A 23,983-nucleotide genomic window follows, 5' to 3' on the forward strand; every position below is an offset into this window, starting at 1 on the left:
ACCTCTGGAGTGGTAATGAGTGGCACTGGATTGTCAGTGTTCTGCGTGTGGGGAGCGTCTTCTTTCATCTGCTCTCGGCCTTCGTATCCCTGGCCAAGGTCACTGTGAACCTTCCCTCCACTTGGCCTTCCATTGTTGTTGCTGCTCTTGCCTCCCCCACCGAGCGCAGTGGGTATTGTCCCGTCTCTGATGGTGATGTGTCTTGTGGGTATGGTGGTGGTGATGCTGGTAGGGGTGGGGCTATGGGTCTCACATCCATCAGTGCCCGTGGGTCCTGTGGATGCCTGCTGCACTCCCTTGGCTTGGTTAAATCTAGGCTCAAAACATATCTCTTCTCAAAAACATTTGTATTCTTCTGACATGATATTTTAATCTCCTACTCTGTGCTTATTTGTGCCTTGATTTATGTATTTATGTATGTTGCTGCTATGGCTTTGGTTTTTTTGTTATTGTGTTTCCTCTGTATTTTTCATTTTCTATTTTTTATATGTTCAGCACTTTGGTCGATGTGAGTTGTTTTTTTATGTGCTTTATAAATAAAGTTGACTTGACTTGACTTAACTTGACTTGACTACTTGCAACATTCGCTTCCTACCCCCTGCTTGTCTAAACCACCCTAATACCTCCCTTTCCTTAACCCTATTGTTCTTTTTTTTATAACTCACCTTAGTGTCTTTTGCCTCAATGTATTTAGTTCTGTATCCACCTCATCGCAACATGCCAGGTTGAAGGTTCCATCCTTAGGCCAACATTTTTTTTTTTTTTTTTTTTCAGATTTTTGATTTATTTATTTATTTATTTATTTATTTTATTTATTTATTTTTGTTTTTCCTGATGTTCTTTTTGTGCCATTTAGTCACACAGCGCTGGATTCAGTTTCTCCTACCTGGATGTTATGTCATCACTATCTCTATGGGTGTCAGACCCTTTTTTCCATCTTTCCTTGAAGCCTTGTTTCACTGTGCCAGCTCTTGGAATTTCTTGTTGCTCGTCTGTTTCTTTTGTGCTTATCAGTGCTAATAATGTCCTCTACTGTAACGGTAGTTTCTTTTTTTTTATTGTTATATTATTAATATTATTATTATTATTATTATTATTTCTTTTTCAGAGATTATATTCTAATTTATGTGACCTGTCTCCTAGGGGGGCTTTGGTTAAACAGCCAAATGTTCATGTCTCCCAAATCAACTTTTCTGGGCACAACAACAATCCGCAGCCATGGATTATGTGTCTCTCCTTCGTGACCTCGTATTCTTATCTGGTGTAGAGGGAGTGAAGCTACTGGCACGTCCTTATGATTATCACACAAATTCTGCAGCAGCGGATTTAATGAGTAAGGAACCCACAGTCTGCGCAAAATCACTTCCCACGGGACACCTGGAAATAACTCTTTTACTCTCTTCAAGTTAACAAATTTGGTGACCTGCCAAAGTTTTTGTTTGATCTCCTGCTCGTCTTGCCAATGTTCTACCCCTTTACTGTCAAAGTATGTTCTTCTCCAGCCAAAATTGCGCTCTTATGCCCCTGAATTCTACTGGACCCTCAGTGACGCAATGACTCTCTGTTATAATCTCATCTCCCCCTTCATTTCCCTCTTCCATCTATTTCAGGTGTTCTGATGTGAGTTATGTATAACCTCACCTCTTAACCTGTCACTGGTTTAAAAAATTTATGTGTTTGCCTTATTACTCTCCCTATTTGTGTTATCTTTGGTCCACAATGTTGTACCAGTGAAGTCAGCCTAATTTGATCTCCCAATGTTGCAGCAGCGAGGCCTTATCAGACAGCCTAATGTGATCTCACAATGTTGCAGCAGGGAGCCTGTGTACTTGATTTATTTAACAGCTTAGTTTGATTCTCTCTATCTGCTCACCCCCTTTGCTGTCTATGTAGCTTCTTTCCAACCCAAAATGTGTTTTTTATGCCTCTAGTGTCCACTGAACCATCAGTCATGCAATATTCTTCGGCCCAAATTTCATTACTACTGCTGTCACCCTCTTCCATCCAACTCTTAACAGCTTGATCTCAACTTCTTTTTCTTTATTTTATTACTTATTTTATTTATTATAAAACTATACATATAAACTAAAACTACTTATCATTTATAATTTATAATTTTATTACTTATTCTATTCATTTATGAGACTATACTTATCACTTATTTTATTTATCTATAAAATTAAATTAAAATAACAGATATTTCTTTTTTATTCTCCCCTTAACAGCCAACCAGTTTGTATGGAGTTCACCCGAGCAACTGGTTCAATCAGTGAAACGTGGACTTTTTGTTGGCACCGTTAGGTTTCCAGTCCCCAGACAATTTGTTGACACCGTTAGGTTACCCTTGTCTGGTTTTGTTTCACTGAGACACTGTTAATAACTACCTCATGTAACAAAACTTTGAAACAAATCACATAAAACAAACACACAGATACCAGATTATGATAAAACATTCAGGCCCCAAAATGTCTTTTTTCTTTGTAATGACCTTTAACCCAATAGAGGTCAGAAACAAACTATCAAATTTTAACAAAGCTTTGTTTTTTGTATAAGCCCACTTCTATTGGCTGTGTTCCTCACTCTATGCTGGCTGCATGCCTCACCCCCTCCTTTTGTGCTCTCTGTTTAGTCAGTCTCCCAATGATTTGTCAGTCTTTTTACAGTTACATTTTATTTAACACTTTACTGTATTTACAACACTTTATACAACGCTTCGTGCATTACTCTAAATAGATTACACTGTGTTTACTACAACTTACTTCTAAATATACTACAATGTATGTACAGCAACTTTATAGCTTACAGTTAGGTTTTTACAATTTTTACACTTTGATCGATCTGTTAACTGTTTTGACTTGTTTTTTGTCTTTTTTACTTTTCCTTTATCTCTTTGGTTGCAACATTTTAAGCGTTCTGCCCGTTCAGTCCCGTTCTGTCTACGGTGACTCCCCCTCCTTCTTGGCTGGGAGGTCACTTTCCTCAAAACGGCGGTATCCACAGAAGTTTTTTAGGCCTTTCATTCTTACAGCAAACCACCTATGCAGTCCTGATGTCTCCCCTAGACACACCCTCCTTTTATAGGCTTAAAGGTGTACTAGGCAAGCCAACAGCGGTATCCGCGGATTTGCTCAGCATTCCGTCCGCGCAAACCTGCCGGCTGGCTTCAACACCCCCGCCTCTACAGGCTAAAGGGAGTGCTGGCGAGTTTCGGCAGTGGTAACCACGTATATGCTTTTGAGTATCTCTGACTCTTTTCTTCTCTTATTGTGCACTCTTGTCTCTTTAAATACTTTAAATACTCTTACTACCTTCCTCACTACATTTGTTACCGTACATTCAGCACACACACATTCACTCTTTCTTTTGCCTGCTTGGTTTCTCTAGCTCACTCCCCACATTCCACACACACATACACACACTCACTCACTCCCTCCCATATTCACTCTCCATGTTTATCTCTCTAACTTACACACACACACACACACACACACTGTGTTGCACTAGATTCAGTTGTCTCCAGCAATATATCAGCTATGTTCCAATGTTGTGTTATTAGTTAGTAATTTTTACATCACATTTTAGGTTCTTTAGGAGAGGAATTTGTCAAATACCTCCGACCTTGGCGGCTCCCAACTGCACCTCAGACGCACCCGGTTTAGGCAGAAAAAAGGCTCTGCTTACCTTATCTGGTGGCCACCTGTACATCTGATGTGCAGCCAAGCGCCCCCCGATCTCAGGATCCGACCTCCTCGTCCTCCTACGCTGGCTCGCCAAATAATGTAGAAGCAAAAAAGTCAAGGTCCCGAGCCGGGCCAGTTAGCTCGCGACCTCGCTCTTTTCCTCTCAAACGGACTTTCTTTATCTTCCATTAGATATCAAAAACTCAGATACTCAGAGGTAAAAAAAAATCACTGGAGACACGTAGAATCAGATGCAACTGAGTTTAATGTGCTCGCAGGCAACAAACACATCACAACCCAAATGAGCCAAGCTCCGGAGCAAGGCTGGAATTTCTTTGTTTGCGCTCGTTCTTTTATCGTAGAATTTCTGCTGAGTCATTTCTTTCCCTTAATCCTTCCCACTTGGCTCTGATCGTAACGATATCCCACCTCTGCTGAGTCACTTTTTCTCCACCATAATGGTGTCATACTTCTGCTGACTCAGCACTTTTTAGTCCTTCCCCCTCTAGGGTCATTCTCAGGACAAGCTGTAATTCCCCTAATTTTCCACTAGTGTTTTCTGAACCCATCCTCATGCTATTTTTAGAAATGATTCACAGTGAGTCCTAGGTACTTCTCCACCACAATGCTTAAGTGCTCAATAAGTGTGTGTGTGTGTCATAAGAATACATGAAATATTAAACCAGTGTGTAATTTGTCAGTTGCACAGATTATATTGCTTCAACACATATCTTTTTAAAGGTCAACTAAAAGGTACAGTATATGTCTTCAGTAAATCAGTACATTACACTACAATCTCAGCAGTCTCCTTATCCCATTACCTCCTGTTTCTCGGCTGTGCTTGAGCTCTTGACACTCCAATGTGTTTTAAATAGATTTCTAACATTTAAAAAAAAATAACAATAATTTTTAAATTAATCCGGTGTGCAATCTAACATTCGACCTTAGTCTACATGAATAAGCGGCCAGGAGTGGCAGATGGTTTTTGCTTACTGTGATATCTGTTGGATTCCTGCTACCTCTGCCTTCTCAACCAGTTGTGTTTGAAACAGCTAAGCTAGTGAGGAGCACACTCTTGGACTTTGGATTGACAAAGGAGATCTGGAACATCCTGGTAGGACCTCAATCCTGAATCCATCTGAGAGTACTTGCTGCTTTGGAGTCAGATCTGATAATGTCAGCTCACAAGAATATCAACAACAAGATTCAAGGCGATGAGCGTGTTTTTGTAACTGTGGATATGTTCAAGGGCATGTTGGAACAACAGTCTGAAATACTCTTTGAAGGCCATTGATGAAATAAAAGATGATCTGACCAACTTCTCTGCTCAGGCTAAGGATCTTGTAAAAGAAAAACCGAATGCAGACTCAAGAGAGATAGAGTGTGCACACTGGAATAGAGAATTCAGGGGTGATGCTGGAAGGCCCAGGCCAGTTGTGGTTAAGTTTATACACTCTAAAGACAAACAACTTATCATGACAAAGGCTATAGGGCTAACCTCAAGAACACTACAGTGTATATAAATGAATATTTCTCTAAGCAACTGCATAAGAAGCATGCTTAACTGCTGCCAGCAATGAAGGAAGCAAGAGCCAGAAGGAGCTATGCAGTCATTAGTTGAAATGACTTTACCTTATTATAAAACCAAGAAGAGATGGAAGTGGCCTAGTAATTCGTACAGTGGGTTTAATGTTGTTTCGTATTTGTTGGAAAATTACATGAATTACTCATCATGCATCTTAGTTTACCAAAGAAGGGTTGTGCAAATTGTGCATCTTAACATATGCAGTCTTAAAATACATGAAGTGTCCTGTTTACTTAAACCTGAGAATACACATACTCGCTATTTCAGAAACTCACTTACAGTAGATCCATCAGTAGATTTTTATGAAATTGCTGTGTTTTCAGAAATGACAGAAACAGCTATGGTGGTGATATAGCAATATACACTAACCACTCACTTTATTAGTTACACCTTGCTAGTACTGGGTTGGACCCTATTTTGCCTATAGAACTGCCTTAATTCTTGGTGGCTGTCATGATCCCGGGTTTTGGTTTCATATTCTGTTATCTTGTGGACTTTGTTTCTGTTTGTGTATCTTGTTTCATATTGTTTAGCTCATATTTAATCTGCTTCCTGATTTATTTTGTAGGTTCTCTCCTCATGTGTCATGTCTGGTTTTACTTCCTGTCTTTGTGTGTTTTCCCACCTGTTTTATGCCACACCTGTCTCATTAAGTCTTGCCTGTTCCTTTCCTTCACACCTGTTTAGTATTAGTCTTGTTTGCTTCACCCTTGTTGTCAGACAATCCCTGTTTCACTCCTTTTGCCCATGTCTTCCTTCTCCAGCTGTTTCTCGTCCTTGGGATTAGTCTTCTCTGTATATATACCTGTGTGTTTCCCTTTGTCCTTTGTCAGTCCGTCTGCATATCTTCTGCGTCCCTCTGCGTATCTTCTGCATCCGTCTGCATACTTTCTGTGTTCATCATCCTGCATCCATCCCTGGACTTCATTGTGAGATGATCTGAGCTTTGTGACATAAGGATGTTGCAGGCCCACTTGTGGAGGCGGCTTGAGTAGATGTTGCTCAGCTGCGGGAGTGGAGAGCTGACGATCCACTGAGCTGTTTTAACCACCTGCTGAAGGTCTTTTCTCTCCGCTGCGGTATAGCTGGAGTACCAGGCTGTGCACCTTCGATGGTGCATCTGTAAAAGTTGATGAGCAGCTTCTGAGGAAGTCTGTTGCACTTCAGCGTCCTCAGGTGGAAGAGACGCTTCTGGGCCTTCTTGATCAGGTGTGAGGTGTTCAGAAATGTGGACTCCTAGAAATTTGAAGCTGGAGACTCTGTCCACTTTCTCCCTGTCAATGCACAGCTCAGTATGAAGTGTGTTCTTGTTTTTCCTGAAATCTATGATTATTTCTTTGGTTTTTTCTTTGCAGTGAGGTTGAGGTCATTTTCCTTACACCAGGCAGACAGTGTCCGGACTTCCTCCCTGTACGCTGCCTCATTTTTGTTGCTAGTAAGACCTACAATGGTCGTGTTGTCTGCAAACTTGACCACTAGGTTTGAGTTGTGGGTGGAGGTGCAGTCACTAGTGAAGAGGGAGTAGAGAATTGGACTGAGAACGCAGCCCTGGGGTACACCGGTGCTGAGGGTGACAGAGGAGGAGATGTGATGGCCCAGTCTGACATGCTGGGGCCTATTGGTCAAAAAGTCCATGATCCACAGACACAGAGATGGTTGTATGCCAAGTGTTTGCAGTTTGTTGACCAGTTTGTGAGGGCTGATGGAATTGAAGGCTGAGCTGAAGTCAGCCATAAAGGGATGGACACGGTCAGCAACAACACTCAGGTAGGCTGTGGTGTTTAAACCGTGCTCAGTTGGTACTAAGGGGCCCAAAGCGTGCCAAGAAAATATACCCCACACCATTACACCACCACCACCAGCCTGAACCGTTGGTACAAGGCAGGATGGATCCATGCTTTCATGTTGTTAACACCAAATTCTGACCCTACCATCTGAATGTGGCAGCATAAATCGAGACTCATGAGACCAGGCAACGTTTTTCCAGTCTTCTATTGTCTAATTTTGGTGAGCCCATGTGAATTGTAGCCTCAATTTCCTGTTGTTAGCTGACAGGAGTGGTACCCAGTGTGGTCTTCTGCTGCTGTAGCCCATCTGCTTCAAGGTTCAATGTGTTGTTCATTTAGAGATGGTCTTCTGCAGACCTTGGTTGTAACAAGTGGTTATTTGACTTACTGTTGCCTTTCTATCATCTTGAACCAGTCTGACCATTCTCCTCTGACCTCTGGCATCAACAAGGCATTTTCGCCTAGAGAACTGCTGCTCACTGGATATTTTCTCTTTTTGGGACCATTCTCTGTAATCCCTAGAGATGGTTGTGCATGAAAATTCCAGTAGATCAGCAGTTTCTGAAATACTCAGACCAGCCCATCTGGCTCCAACAACCATGCCATGTTCAAAGTCCCGTAAACTTACCTTTCTTCCCCATTCTGATGCTTGGTTTTAACTTTAGCAGTTCTTCTTCACCATGTCTACATGCCTAAATGCACTGAATTGCTGCCACATGATTGGCTGATTAGCTATTTGAGTTAAAGGGATAGTACACCCAAAAATGAAAATTCAGCCATTATCTACTCAGCCATATGCTGATGGAGGCCCTGGTGAAGTTTTAGAGTCCTCACATCCCTTGCGGAGATCGGCGGGGTGAGCGGATAGCACACCTAATGGCTGACAGCGCCCCAGACTAACGTCCAAGAACACAGAATAGAAACCACAAAGTATCTCCATACTGCTCATCCATAGTGATCCAAGTGTGCTGCAGCCCCGACATAAAAAGTTGTTTCGAAAAACGTCATATGAACTCTGTTTTCAGGCTCACTGTAGCCTGTAGCTCATAGGTGAGTAGATAATGGCTGAATTTTCATTTTTGGGTGCACTATCCCTTTAAGGAGCAGTGGAACAGGTGTAAAGTGGTCAGTGAGTGTATATATCCAGAATCATATATCTGGACAAGAGGGGACCTTTTGACCTTAGCTATGGAGGCCCTGTGGATTCAAATACATTTGCCTCACAACAAACCATTTATCTTTGGATGTTGTTATAGACCACCAAGTGCAAATATTCAATCTGTCTCATGTTACAGAAGGTTACAGACTGTGACAGAGGGATTTATTTTCTAGGGGATCTTAACATAGATTGGCTCTCAGCAACATGTTTACTGAGAAGTAAACCCAGCGATATGGCAAAGACTTTAATTAATTTAAGTAAACTTAAGTAATTTATATCAAATGATCAATGTAGCTACTCAGATTTATACAAACTACAGGACAAAAATCAACGGCCTGTATAGATCATAATTTCACTAATGCTAAAGAGATGTGCTCAAACGCTGTGTCAAATTCAGTTGGATTCAGTAATCACAATTTAATGGCAGTTGGTAGGAAAGCCAAAGTTCCAAAAGTTGGACATAAAATTGTTGTTTATGGTGCATTATCCTACTGGGGAGGGAGGGGGGGCACTGCCATTGGCATGAAGGGGCACTTGGTCTGCAACGGTGTGTGAGTGGGTGGAACATGTCAGGTGGTATCCACATGAATGCCAGAACCAAAGGTTTCCTAGCAGAACAATGCACTGGAACAAAATAATCACAGTTATTCACTCCACCTGTCAGCAAACAGTGTGGATGAGTTAAATGTTCTCTTTGAACTCAATCTCAGACTAAATAACCATTAACGTCTGGCTCTGAATGTGTCAAGGACAAAATGTACTGCTTTTGGCTCAAACCATGTGCTGAGGCGAGAGAACCAGTTATGCATCTCTATAAAGGGCAGTTGTACTGAGCAAGTGACGGCAGAACTTCTAGGGTCACCCTTGCTGAGCAACTATCATGGCAGAAGCATATAGACAAAATAACTGGAACTAGAATTACCACGCCGCCTTGGCACACCGGTCACGTTTCTCTTACAGATGACATCCATGTCTGTGAAAACACTGATGCTTCACACCCATTGTCCCCTCTATACAATCAGCACAGTCTCAAGGTGGATACCCATTAGTGTCACCAATTACGCATCTGACCATATATTTCCCCTTCTGTTCCTGAGCTATGACATTGAATAATGGCCAGAAAAGTGTTTTATGCAGGACACTATGATGTCACAGTGAAGTTGACCTTTGACCTTGTGGATTTAAAATGTCATCACTTCATTATTTTCAGACATTTGTGTAAAGGTTTGTCATAATTAGCATACCAATTCTTGAGTTATGGCCAAAAACATCTTGGCAGGTCACGCTGACCTTGACCTTCAACCACAAAATTCTAATCAGTTTATTATATAGTCCAAGTGGACATTGGTGTCAAATTAAAAAAAAATCCCCTTAAGGTATTCTTGAGATATTACATTCACCAAAATGAGACAGACAAGGTCACAGTTGACCACAAAAAAACTAATCAGTTCATTACTGAGTCCAAGTCAATATCTGTACTAAATCTGAAGAAAGTCCCTCATAACATTCTTGAGATATTGCGTTCACAGCCATGGCTATTGCCGGCATGGAGGCGTAAAAAGTGGCAGAGGAATATTTATTATCAGAGGATGGTCCTCTTTCCTTACACCAAGTATCACTGTACAGGCTAAACAAGCCTTGGCATTATCTCATCTTGCCTACTGCACAGCAACCTGGTCAAGTGCTGCGCATAAAGAGCTGTACAAGCTTCAGTTTGTACAGAACAGAGCAGCTTATCTTGCACTTAAGTGTTCAATAAGAGAATGCATAATGATTCTGTACTCAAGAATAATATGTTTCCAGAAAAAACATAACCATAAACGAAACCAGGACATTTTTGCAGGGCAGATGTAGTGTAAAAAAAGAGCATGTCTTCCACAATTATTTTATTTTATCTTTTGGATTTGCTGGTGCAAAATAAAAAAAATAAAAAAATAAATAAATAATTGTGTGCATGCAAAGAGCACGCTGCTGGGAGGTTTCTATCTGCCCGCACCATGAGGGTTTCTTGAGACCTAACTACACGCAGTACATCTGTGCACAGTAATGAGCAGAAGTGTCTGTCTCACTCACATATGAGATGTTTAAATATCTGTACTATATGCAGCTAGCAGCTGCTACACATACACATTTACTTTCTACGTTTATTTTTTATTTATAACAGACAACAACAAAGACAACAGTGCTACACTGTGCACACATTAGTGCTCTATAAAATAAATAACAGCAGCTCTGTGCTTCTTCTCTGCTCCTCTGCACTCTTTTCTCACCGCAGCCCCAAACTGCATGTCAGTTTTGTTTAAACTAATTATCAGAAATGTGGTGTGGAAGATGTAAACATTGTTTAAAATTGAGTTTTAGTTTAAAAAGACACATGGAAATGGGAATGCAGTTCAGAGTTTGTCTCTGCTCACGCTGGGCAGTGATCTAGAGAGTTGGAGGGAGACGGTGTGATTTTATCTCAGACTAGCTTACTTGTAGTTAAGCTTAATGGTGGGCTACTGCCTACATTAGTTAATTTCACAACAGTGACAAACAATGCGGAGTCTTAGGGCAAACACTATAGTCACCTGCTGTTCATGAAGGTGGGTAAGGGAGACATGATGTTTAATTTGTGTACTTAACTGTGGTGGCTGTGAAAAGGTACAGGGGCTCAACTCAGATGCAGTTGTCGGGCATACAGCACACTTTTAATTGAGAATTCATGCCATGGTGCCAACTAAAATATAAAATTATTAAAAGAAATAGAAAAAAAACCCACATCTTGCAAAAGAGTGGTTTGAGCATCACCTGGGGTCTATAGAGCCATTTGTCAGTGGAATAGTTTACTATACTGTATCACTCAAGCAACAAGTAAAGAAAGTTTTAAAAAGCAACTAAAGAGGTTATTCATGGGCAGAGGCCTGTAAAACTTTTTAATTTTTGTTTCTTTATTTAGTTTGGTGAAACATGTAGTTCAGAGCATTTGGTAACTGGTCATAGATACTACTGATTGTATACTGTATATGCATGTGTGTGCAAGTATGCATGTGTAAATGAGGGCGTGCATGTGTGTGCATATATATTGAAATGTATTCATATAGAGAGAGCTGTACAGTGGACTTATAAAGAGTCTACACGCCCCTGTCAAAATGCCAGGGTTTTGTGATGTAAAAAATGAGACCAAGATAAATACATTTTAAACTTTTTCACCTTTAATGTGACCTATAACCTGTACAATCCAGTTGAAAAACAAATATTTAGGGGAAAAAATACAAAAATATAAAAACTTACAATAACCTGGAGGCATAAATGTACACACCCTTAAAGTAATACATTCAAACTTATGTTAAATAGTGGCCAGTACACACGTGCCATCAGTTAAAGTGACTCTGATTAACCCCAGATAAGGTTTAGCTGTCCTAGTAGGATTTTCCTGACATTTACTCAGTTGCATCTTACAGCAGAAGCCATGGTCCGCATAGAGCTTACATCAAAGGGATCTCATGTTGAAAGGTATCAGTCAGGAGCAGGGTACAAAAAAAATCCAAGGCATTAGATATACAATGGAACACAGTGAAGACAGTCATCAAAAAGTGGAGAAATATGGAGCAACAGTAACTTTACCAAGAAAAGGACATCCCTCCAAAATCGATAAACAAACAAGACGAAAACTGGTCAGGAAGGCTGCCAAGAGGCCTGCAGCAACACTGAAGGAGCTGTAGGACCTTCTGGCAAGTTCTGGTTGTGTACTACATGTGACAACAATCTGACGTAGTCTTCATATGTCTAGACAAGGGACACCTTTATTACAAAGAAAGACATCCAAGCCTGGCTAAATTAAAAAAAAAAAAAAAAAAAAAAAATCAAATCTCCCAAAAGCATGTGGGAAATGTTATGGTTTCATCAATTTTTGCCAGGAAGAGTGGGCAAATATTGCAAAGTCAAGATGTGGCATGCTGATAGATTACTACCCAAAAAGACTGATGCAATAACGCAATCAAAAGATGCTTCAACGAAATATTACTTTAAGGGGCAAGTTATTATCAGGTTTTATTTTTTTATATGTTTTCCGCTGAATTGTACTGGTTATAAGTCACATAAAAGGTAAAAAAAAATGTTTTGAAATGATTTATGTTGGTCTCATTTTTTGACACCACAAAAACCTGGCATTTTAACAGGGGTGTGTAGAGTTTTTATATCCACTGTGTAAAGGTTCACATTTTGTTTTTGTGAAATTGTATTTGTTTCTTTGATATGAGTGTGGTATTGTTTGAATTGTGTAAAGTCTGTGTTGGATGTTAGCAATGTCATTGTATTTATACTGTTTAGTTGGAGTGGGAGGGTGGGGCGTGAGGTTGGTGACTTAGGGCTATTCATGTATGCATGCATGTGAAATATATATGTATATGTTCTTAACATGGACCCTAGAGAGAATAGCTGTTGCCTTGGTAACAACCTATGGGAATCTAAATAAACAATTCACAATAAACCTCCACCACCACAGTCTAGACTCTATCAGGGGGGTATCATATACTACACACAGCTTCCCTTTAAATACAATGATGTCACGATGGGGTCTAATTGCCAAAGGCAACACACATTTCTCATTACTTTTCATGAAGTCCCTCCTGATTTTAATGGTTGGACATGAGGTTACCTTGGCATTATAGATTCATGAACAATAGGGTTGAAGATAACCGGTGCTGCCTGCTTTTTTTGTTAATAGCTACAGCGAATAAAGCAAGAGATGACTTGCACACAGAGGACAAAGATTCAGACTGGATTTTAAATGTATCTGGGCTCTACAGACTTTGGAAAAAAATGTGCAATTTGTTAACATTTCAGTCCAAGTTGCACTTCTATCAGTGCAAAATGAGGCATGATGAGTCACCCTATGTTTGGGTTACTCTACAGGTGCACTGAGTCAAACATCGGCTTTGTTGAATACACATGAAGCCTATTACCAGCAAGTCAAGTCATTATAGGCACACCTGCACACCAGAACAGTTCAATAGCACTGACACACTGTCATACTCATACTGAGTTGTATATATACACATACAAATGTTAGCTTGTACACTGGAGATAGGACTCGCTGGTGTAGAAAAGAAAATCAATCATGAATGATATCTAGCTCCTCATTGAGGCCACTGGGATGTAACATTTTAAAGTAGAGGATATATCTGCATTCATGCTGGAGTAAACTTTGATCCACACCTCCAGCACATCAATAACAGTCATCAGCTCTGTGCCTTAGAGTGCCAAATCCAAAATAGATTGCTATTTGCAAAGTGTCTTGCAACAGCTGATTTAGGATCAGCGCAATGGATTTCACTTTTATGTTCACTGATTCTGAATCTGAGTTGTCTCTGTGTTTTTCCTACATATTGGATGCAACATTTGATACATTCAAGAATGTAGACAACAGCATGTACATGTACATATTTTTTTTTATTTTTTACTCTTTTGGTCACAAAGCTGCAAAACTGTAAATTTTTCCAACTAAAACATGCAGCACAATATCAGCAAGGAAAAAAGCCTGGGGCGTTGTCCACACATCACCGGCGAGTGGAGTTTTTTGTTGTGTCTGTGTGTGTCCCAGACATCCTTAGGTCTGCTTTTTCACCACAACATTTTGTCATACCCAGACAGTGCTTAATAAATAAGAGAATGTTTTCTGCGTTTCAGGGTTGACATTTAGTGACTAATTCATGTGTTTTTCTAATAAGTCTTCGCAATGTCTGATCCAAGACATCTCTGACCTTAAAATTTCCTTAAAATGAGCTGTGTATTTCTACATAGGGATCAGGTCTTTGTCTATGATCACCGTTTTGCACTGCCATGTTTCTACAGTAGCCCGGAGTGGACAAACCAATCACTGGCTCCAAATAGGGCCATTCATGTTTTCACATCGGCCACCGTAGTTAGCAGTCCCTCCACGAGTAGAGCGTCAGAAAAGAATGTATTTATTTCTTTACATTCAACTGCTTTATTCATGTTTTTACCAGTTTGAAGCACTGGGTCTGTTTGTTTTACAGAGGAATAGACCTCTGTGTTCATCAGAGTTATCAGAGATAAAAAATGATCACACATTAGCTGGGTGCTACATTAGCAGCCTATCTCCAACCTGCCAAACAGTGTCAAAGAAACCCTGAATTGTAACGTCAAACTGCTTTATTCAGTTTTTTTTTTATAATCACCTAGTTTGTTTGTTTTGGAGAGGAAGAGACCTCTGCAGATAATTCGCCTCCAAGTAAAAACCTCCTGAACAATGAACACTGAAGGAATTCTAACCATGAGAAATTTCAGCTGGTTGCGATCTGCAATAATCGGTACTATACCACTAAATTCCACTAAATCTTACACACTGAACCTTTAATTTTGTCTCTCTCTGTATTTAGTAGAAGAATATTTTCAATTCTTTTACTAAGTTCCTCTCAGATTTGTGATGTGGATTCTTCTTTTTTTGTGAAAAAGTCTGTTTAGACTTGTTTTTTTGCCTCCTCTGTGGCCTCAGGCTAAGGAAAGTAAAGTAGGTAGAATGAGGAGAAGTGGGTGATTAAAAGGTGAAGTTAGTGAGAGAAACATGTATCCGTTTGTAAGATAGGGAAAACAGCCTATCAGTATGTGACAGAGAATAAATTTGTGTTGTGTTTGACTGAGATTGGTGTATTTAAATCTATTAGATCTATCAAAGCAACCATCTCACTTTCTCCATGTCTTTGGGCAGAACCTCAGGCAAGGATTTGTAAATTGATTATTGATGGTTTGAATGAGAAATTAGAAAATGCAGATGAATTGTACAAGGTAGCAGGAAAAGAACTGAATAAAATCTAAGGAGCGTGTCATGAAAAGAAAATTGGCCGATCTTTCACAGAACTCAATTGGGAAACAGTAAGTTATATCTTACAGTGGAGCACTGAGAGTGTGATTGCTTGTGGCAAGATGTTTGAAATTTGAGCCATAAATGATACATCAGGTATTATGTGTGCAGTACAGGAGACTAAACTAGTGACCATCTAAAACCATTTCCCAAGCTGTAAGATGTATGAGGAAAGACAGAGCTGATCCACCAGGTGGTGAGTGTGTTAAATTGGTGGTATGATATAAAAATGAGACTTTAGTTTATTGTGTTGGGCTGTCAAGGGAGGGTTATCACTGTCCAGAGGGGGATTTTAACAATTTGCAACCTCACCACTTGCACACCGATCCTTTATAGGATGTGAGTGGGAGTTAGCGCAGCATCTTCTGTACGCCATGTTTACTGCAGCAATTTTACACCCAAAAACTATCTGAAAAGATAGATAGATTTCAGTATTATGAGATATTACTGAAAACTGTTGACAACTGTTGAAACTGTATTTGAAATCACTCTGACATTTCAACTCAGCACATGAGAAGAGAAATGGATGTGAGGAAAGTAAACAAAGAGCTAAAGTCATGAGGGAGTGAAATTGAAATGAACTTGTTACATAAGGTAAGATGATTTTTCTTTAGCCATTGAGCTGTTAAACCGAAATGTTTGGTGATGGTTTGTGTTACTGTTTATAGGTGCACTATAAATATATATAACATGCTGTTCTTCCAACATTAGACTGTGTTGTTAATGTGCTAACTTGCAAGCAACCTGTCGGTCTTCCAGTTTTCCTTTTTGAATGACGATTACAGACTAGGAGTGAGTCCGTGTACATGTTTACACATGTTTGAGATCATCAAGCGCCTGAAGACTAAGCACCTGCTGGTATAGCTCTTAGGGTCACTGAGGCACGCAAACCCCCTGACCACAATAAGGTGGCAGTCCCTCAGGGAGGAAAACTGAAAAATAAAATAAACAAAAAATAAAATAAAAATTAAGAAAAAATTAAATTAAAAATATCCTTCATCCAGGCACAACCAGCATCTGACATTTTATCTTATTGGATGGCAATTAGGCATCTAGACATATGAAATCAATTTGAACCTAATAATTACAATGACCTCACTATAGCCAGTATTTACCAAAGCTAGTCTTATAAAAAAACTTATCAAACTAACAGAACTAACAAACGCAACAGCTATAGGCCAGAGCAGAACATTTTATATTTTTTTGTTTTGGTTTGGGTTTTTTGTCATTTTTTTGTTGTTTTTTGTTTGTTTTTTAACAGATTTCTCTTCACTCCTTTGAGCTGCTGAAAGCTGCAGGAGTGAAAGTTAATTAAAGCTTTGTAAAAATCGCTGTGATTATCAAAAAACAGCGTGCAGAACTAGAGGCTGGGCGGGACTTTACATAGGGGTCTGGCACACGCAAGCATTTGTCCTCAGTATGTGACATGCAGCAGGCACTCATCTCTCGCTGTGCTTGTGTGATTGGAGAAACGTTCACACTGACAGGCTCACACTCTATGCTCACACTGCTATATTTACTTTTGTTTTTTTTTTGTTAATTATATATTAAGTATCTCACAACACGACGAGACGCTACGACCACTTTAACGGAGCTTCACTTTACTGCTGCATTCTGCCTCACTGAGACTGAGAAACCTGACGCCGATGCATCTTGGCTCATTTGCATACTAAACAGTGATTGGGTGTTTACTGGGGGGAGGGTCTCTGCCGACTGCAGGCAGTAGATCACACACAGCCAGCACACAGCACAGAATGGAGTGGAGATAGATGAGAAAACATGTCTGTTTTGTGCCTTTTTCAGCAGATTCGATTTGAAGGGGCAAGACATTTGTTTAAGGGGGCATTGGCCCCTCTTGCCCCTGCATAGACCCGACCTCATTTCTATTATCGTTTTAGACGCCAAAGGAGCACATGCTGTTCTCTGCACACCCAGCTGGTAACATTTCATCTATACCACATGCTACTCTGAGAGAAACCCTCAGACCTGTGAAAATGGCGGAAAAATGGAACATTGCTGCCATGAAAAAGGAAATCTCTTTAAAAGCACGCTGTTTATCAACTGTCAAGTCTGGGGTGTCAAATGTTCCCACAGTGCAACTGTCAGCCACCCAATTATAGAGATGACACATACTGTACATGTAACAGGTATTTCACATAGAACCTGCACGATCCTTTGTTACTGTTGTGCAACCATAAAGTGTGATTAAAAAAGTGAATAAAGAGAGACTAAATATGCAAATGAGTTTCTGCTCATGCTTTATTGAAAGGTGTTTGATTAGATATTGGTCAGTAAAACTGTATAACCTGAGAAATCATGAACTGTAACAAACATACAAACCCGTAGAGTTTCATGACTGCATCTTGCACCACTGTGATGCTATCGCATTGACAAAATCTGTCCACAAACAGACAGATGTGTGTGACACACATGTCATACATTCCTGACAAAGCACTTCAATCTACTTTTGTGGTAGTTTCTGCAACAATTGGTGTCAACAAGAGCACATTTTCACAGGCAAGTCAAGTGATAATGCAGTCAACAGTTAAAACAACAGCAGTCATCATCACGACCTTGTCACTGGTGGTAATTATACACAGTATTCTACTGTGTGGGTGCACAGAGAGGGCAGGCATGAAGAGGACATCTGATGGACAGGCATGAAATGATTGAATCAAAAGATAAACAACACAGAAACAGGAGCTGTGTCCCAGTTCTGGGACTCGCTGAAGGTCCATATTTCTGGAGCAAATGCAGAATGTCAAAAAAACAGCTGTCACATTCACACCACTTCTTTTGCAGCCCTGAGTGTGTGTGTATATATATATATATATATATATATAAACAATACAGTACACAAAACTGTGAGTGGTTACTAAGGAACAAGGACGAACAATCCCTAATTTGTGATGAATAAGGAGTTATATAACATGTTTTTGTCATAAAAACAATAAACATTCAAATCAACACATTTAAAACTCTGGTACTGTGTAGATATAATTAATGCTATCTGATCATCAATAATAGCTAACAGTTGCCAGATGTCATTGAAACACAGTGTGCCGTCTTGGTGCATAACAATTACGAATAACAGCTCAAAACAGTGGATTGTAGGAATGAAACTAAAAATGCACTATATCATTTTTAGCTCAAAATGAGTACAGAAGACTACAGCATAGCAATATGATTGCTGTGTGGGTGGGACTGGGTGCTATTTGAAAAAAGGCAGATGCTATTAGCACCCAGGTGTCTTTAGCCAAAAATTCCATTTACACATGGGATGGAACAGCCAATGTGGCTATTAACACCCGTGTGTATTCCTGGGTGTTCTGGCAGCACCAGTGAGTCTAGTTTCTGTACAGTGTGTGCATTCAGCAGATTTATACAGCCCAACAGCTCAAAGTAGTAGGTCTAAATAATTAGACAACAGTGACTCTCAAAGGACCTGAACCCCAGTCTCTGGTGTAAAACTCCTGTGGCTGACCCTTTCATCCACCACATCATGCTCCCTACCTGGACTGTTTTGCTCTTTAATCCGCATTTAATTCTTTTCTGCAGTGATCCAAAACGAAAATCTGCAGAATTCTGCAGATTGCCTAATGTGATTGACAGTATTCATTTATGATAACAATAGTTTTTGAACAAAAATAACCTCATACAATACATTAACACCTATAATAACTTTAAACAGGCTAAAATAACTACTTAGTAGATTTTGATAGAAACTCGTGAATAGTTCAAGAAAAATTAAACCATTTTTTGGAAAAGTCAGTCAATATACTGTGGGACACATGGCCATTAAAATGGAATGGAGCAGAGAGAACAATCTGTTAACAGTAAATCTAATTTTTGACATTTCTCCTCACTACACCACTAACTTTGATTTTAATGCCAGCTGAATACAACACGATTGTCACACACATGCACAAGGAGGTGGACGAGACAGTGACAACATTATGAGTTTTACAAGCAGCATCTATATTTCTAAAATCTGCAGAAAATCTGTGGAAAATCTGTGGGCGCGGATTCCGTATGGGCCAGCACATCACCAAACTTTCTGGCAGTGAGTTGTTTCTTTGTAAATTCAGCACTTTAATCACAGAGAATATCCCTGATTGGCTAGTAACCATGACTTCTTTAACCTAATTCTGAACGCCTCCGACCTTGATGCATCAACGTAATGATTACTAGCCAATCACAGCACACAGTGGGATCCATAACAACATTGGGATGGTGCCATGGCTTAAGAACACGTTTGGGGATCACTGGATTGTGAGTAGTAAAGTTCCCTCTTCATGTGTATATCATGCAGCTCAGCTCGGACACATTTGGATACACAAAAGGGGAATGTCATTCTACAGTAAGAAGACAGAAGCTGCTGCGGCCTCGTAGCCTCAAGCTTTATGATACATCTTTGACACCTTTATGGGCAGGTGCTCAAGCAAAAAAAAGGGCAACCCTAATTGTTAACCAAAAAAAAAGTTACATACAGTAACACATCTCTTTTTAATTTATCAATACTTTGATGCAATACAGTGATGCAGACAAGGGCGTCATTTCATTTGAACATTGCAGGGGTCACATATTAAGGCTTCCTGCATTCTGGTAATGTTTCTGCCTCCATTTAGGTTGGGGATGTCTTGATTTATGTAAAGGAAAACACAAAAATTTAGGCTGCAAGTAAGAATTCAAAATAAAAATATGATGGATAATAACACAGTAGTCTTAGTAGACTAAGACTCTCAGGCATTCTGTACTGCTTTCAGATATTTATTCTCCTGTAGAGCAACTTTCCTCATTTACTGTTATGCCTGCTGAGTCAACACACATTTTACTGTGTATAAATGAGGGACTATGCCTTATTGCAGGGCTTGTTTTTATATTTTCTCTGGTTGTTGATTTCCCATTAGAACCCTTTACTTTAACTTGCGATGCAGTCAAATGGCTTTTTTTTTTAAAAATTCATTCCTGAGCTTTTGTAAACAGTGAAGTTTGTGTATACGAGAAGACCGCTGTGATTTCAGTTAACAGTCACCTATGAATTCTTATGATTATTTTCTAAATAAACTTTAAATATTCATAAAGAATCCCAGAGAACAGATGCTTGTAGCAGCCTCTGCCGCTGCTGCAGCTCAGTGCTCCTTCTCTTTATGCACCCCATATGCAGCACCAAACCACATATCAGATTTGCTTGAATGAATTATCAGAGGTGCGACGTGGAAGACTTAAACCTTATTTCAAGTTAAGGTTAGTTTTTTAAAGGCAAATGGGAGTGGGAAAGCGATTTGGCATCTGTCTCCACTGGCAGTGGGCAGTTGGTGGGAGTCAGTGTGATTTAATGATAGATATAACTTACTTGTTGTTAGGCTTGATGGAGGGTTGTTACCTAAATTAGACTGGCTGTATTGAGACGTTGTTATAGCTATTTAATTTGACAACAGTGACAAACAGTGCTGAGGCTTAGGGTGGACACTATGGTTACCTGGCTGTCCATGACAGCAGGTCAGGAGATGTGATGCTGCTCTGCAGGGAGATAACCTAACTAGCTTAACTTGGCTGTGACAACAAAGGAAGCTAAAGAGGGAGGGGCAGGGGCTCTTGTAGGCTTGCAGAATTAAAACTCATATGCAGTTGGCGGGCATAGCGCATGCATTTAATTGAGAATTGATGTCATGGGTCAAATTAAAATACTAAACTATGAAATTAGACAAAGAAATAGAAAAAAATGTCTTGCAAAAAGGGGGCTTATCTAGACAGAGGGCAAAAAGGCAGGCGCTTGAGCACCATCTGGGGTTTATCTGTACAAGTGCCTGATCTTTCCACAGAACAAAGAGTGCTGGTTTTATCCATGTCTTACACTTGAGCACTTGCGATAGAATGTAAACGAATGTTGAGAGCAGGAAAGATTACATTGACATCCTCAGTCTGCACACGTTGGAAGACAAATATACAGACTGTTATTAACAGTGTTTTGTGCAGCTTTTAATTACACTGCTTGTCAATCACTTGTCCACATTACAGAGAACTGATGGTGTTGACTGTCGCATCAACACTTTAACCTGAGAAATACATAATGTATGTTCATCTCCTACACTGCAGTTAATACATTTTTCTCCACAGTCAATACTTCAACAGTCGTGAACAGAAGAGTAATTATTCTACACGTTCTTTGTCTACACACAGCCACTAATAACAGAGCAGAAACTGCATTTGTGTTCGTGATGGGTTGTGATGGCTAAGAGGGAGGCTTTCCTGATGAATGAACAGTGTATTTTTAGGCTGTGTTCACACGTCTTTCTAGCATATAATTTGGTTATTATTTTAATTTCCTCAGCAACACTTATCTCTTGCATATTTATGAAACCACATAATGTTTCTCCAAGTAAAACTGCACCACACCATTACAACACTGCAAACTTACTGAACACACTGAAGTGAAAATTCTGTCATTAAAATATTCCCACGCTTCAGGCACAAAACAGGAGTGACACAAAGTAAAGACATGTGTGAGGAGCCTTCTTGTTTTAAAACAAAAAACAAGGTTAAAGAGGAAAAAAATCAGTCACCTCCTGTTGACCTTGGAGCACAAGAGGTAAAGCAAGAAAAATGTAGATGCCGTTTGAATGCAACAACATTTTGCTAATTAACAATGGGTGGGCATGATAGTTAGTTATATAGTTATAGTTAGTTAAGTTATGTTGGAGCAGATTCAGAGGGAAAGGTTATCTGTCATCTATGATGCTTTTTTTTTATCTAACTGTGGCTTCAAAAAAAGAAGACAGAAAAAAGGTTATTTGAATAGCTGGTTGCATGCAAGTGGATTGTTAAATGAAAATGCAAGTCTACTTTGTGACAATATTAAGTCAAGATATTTATGGAAGAGAGCACTAACAAGGACATTGGCTTAGGTTTTCAGATGCTGACAAGAGGAAAGATTATAGAGAATCTTTTCTAGCAGAGCCCATGCAATTACAGCAGGGGTGCTTCAAGTTTTAATGACTGAGAGCAATTTTAGGGAGCCAGTATATGGTTGAGGGATGCACAGGAAAAGTGCAGTTGTGAGTTGTCCATCCGAATTGCTAACTTAACCTAAAAGCACCAGTATTGATGACAGAAAGTAATTCCCCTGACACTTGTGAAGTGCCATTAGTTGCCATGCAAGCAGTCAACATGATCTCATCCCTACTTGTCATATTTTACCACTTGGGCAGATGCCTTAGCCTTACTATAATGTTGCAGTCTGCACTTCTGACCCTCCATAACCAACTGCATTATCACTCGGCAAAACTCAATACACACACAGTGAAGCTGACAGCAACCACACACGGCAGAGATGGAGCCAGTGTAGCAGGTTAAAAACCATGCTCCACTCCTCCAATGTGACACACTACGTCCGTGCCCCCTTTACTTCGGCTGTTCGCCCTCTTTTCCCAACGTACTGTAATTACTGTGTGAAGCTTTCACAGTTAGGTTTTACAACAATAAAGGACATTATTTCCATCATGTCAGGTGTTCATGAAACCCTGAGCATAAGAAAAAGGCAGAAATCCATCTTAAGGATTACTGTATTCCATAATTGAAAATGAGACTTTTTTTTATTTGCCTGATAAAGGTGAATCAGCTTCCAACAAGTGCTTGCCCACTCATGTGCTGTTAGTGCATTCTCCTATGAATTTAGTATTTTGTGCATAACCCATGTATTTTGGAAGGCTATTGGATATTGGTTTTAAAACTGTGTGAACTCTGAGCCATTTTAAGGTTCATCCTCACCATGTTTCTTTTCCTAAACCTAACCAAAGGAACTTTACTTGCGTAAACCTAAATATGCTCAAACATGTTTCTTATGTCAAGGGTATAACGTAATTTGTGGGCCGCTAATTTGTAGGATATTATAGGAGCCCTTATACGAACCATTGTATGAGAATGTGTTATCATGCTTTCATTCTACATATTCTGACTTTCATTCCATGTATTTAAGTTTGATTTCATGTATTCAGAATTCAGTCATTACACAAATGGTGGGTTGTTCAATTTACAAATATGTATTTAGTGTATACTACATAATTCATTAATGTTTCTCTTTCAAACATATTTGAATCATGTAGAGTTTATTGAATCTTGAGGGCTGTAAAGTCTACAACCACACTGAAATGAATGAAAGAAATCATGTTTTGTTCAAAATGGAAAGCCCTGCCTCCTGGAAACAGGTTCAGCCCAACCATTTTCCCTCTCAAACCATAGGATTTGTCATGGACTCCATAGCTCTCTGCATTGTAAAGGTCATTAAAACTTATCAAATCAAAATTAGAGATGGCCCCTGAGATGAAATATTTTGTGTGAGTTTTTATCTAGTTTATCTGCTGGTAAGAAACTTGCTAGTTAATGTTAATGGAAATGTTAGCCACTATTCGTGAGCCAAACTAACATTAGCCCTCAAATATATTCAAAATCTTATCTGTCACTGGTATGTGACATCATTGGCCTTAGGGGGTCTGATGGCTGCCGTAGAATGGCAACGAGGATGTCAGCCGAACAACACTCGCTACCCGGTCCCTGGTTGCGTCGATTTGCGATACTGGCCAGCTAGGTATGAACTAGCAGCCAGTACAGTACAGTCCTCTCTCGTCTAGCTAACATTTAGCCTTGTTACTTACTGATCCATTAGAAAGAAAGCTAGCTGGACATCGGTTTTGAAGCTGCTTTGGTCACGGAGCTCCCTCCATCTCTTGAACACCTGACTGAGGTTTACTCTTGTTTTTCCTTTTCTTTTATCACTCTCCTTTTTGCTCTTCTTTGCCTCCTCAGACAGAGGAGCTCATTTTCTTTCGCTAGGCTGTTTTTCTCTTGTCTCCAAACTTTGTCCGTCTGCCATTGTGCTCGTGACTCAACTATCTCATGCCCAACTCC

This window comes from Epinephelus lanceolatus, chromosome 3, assembly GCF_041903045.1.
Source record: "Epinephelus lanceolatus isolate andai-2023 chromosome 3, ASM4190304v1, whole genome shotgun sequence".
Taxonomy (NCBI): Eukaryota; Metazoa; Chordata; class Actinopteri; order Perciformes; family Serranidae; genus Epinephelus; species Epinephelus lanceolatus.